Genomic DNA, 539 nt, shown 5'->3' with positions numbered 1-539 from the left:
TCCATCGTTTGCTCGATGTGACAATGTTTCGTTAAGTGTGGTCCACCGCATTGCTCACAACTGATTCGTATTGCTTGAATATCTTTATTCATCTTTTCCATTCTTCTCTCGAAAGCATCTATTTTTGCGAAAATAGAATCAAAGTCATGGCTAGAATTGGCTCTAGCTGCTTTAGATGAATGAAAGATATCTTTTTCCTGATGCCACTCATGAGAGTGGGAGGCTGTATTATCAATTATCTTGTGAGCTTCGGTTACGGTTTTCTTCATAATGGAACCACCAGCTGCTGTGTCGATGTCTTTTCGTATGGTGACGTCGACGCCTTTATAAAATATTTGTACTATTTGAAAAGTATCTAAACCGTGTTGAGGACATCCTCTCAACATCCTTCTAAATCTTGTCCATGCCTCATATAACGTTTCATTTAGCTTTTGCATGAACGTGGAAATTTCTCCATGAAGTCTCACGGCTTTAGATGCCGAAAAGAATCTTTTAAGAAACTTCTCAACTAAAACATCCCATGTGTCAATCGCTCCTTC

The 539-nt window shown here is 39.0% G+C and overlaps 1 non-coding gene across 1 annotated transcript; it reads left to right on the top strand.

The window, feature by feature from the left end:
• Nucleotides 1-357: 357 nt before the first annotated feature.
• LOC139845680 (small nucleolar RNA R71) lies at nt 358-464 on the top strand. Its single transcript, XR_011758444.1, has one exon. It is a non-coding gene; the product is annotated as a small nucleolar RNA R71 (small nucleolar RNA).
• The last annotated feature ends 75 nt before the right edge of the window (nt 465-539 follow it).

The sequence above is a fragment of the Rutidosis leptorrhynchoides genome, chromosome 4 (genome assembly GCF_046630445.1).
Source record: "Rutidosis leptorrhynchoides isolate AG116_Rl617_1_P2 chromosome 4, CSIRO_AGI_Rlap_v1, whole genome shotgun sequence".
NCBI classification, from domain to species: Eukaryota; Viridiplantae; Streptophyta; class Magnoliopsida; order Asterales; family Asteraceae; genus Rutidosis; species Rutidosis leptorrhynchoides.
This window is presented reverse-complemented; position numbering and strand designations above follow the sequence as displayed.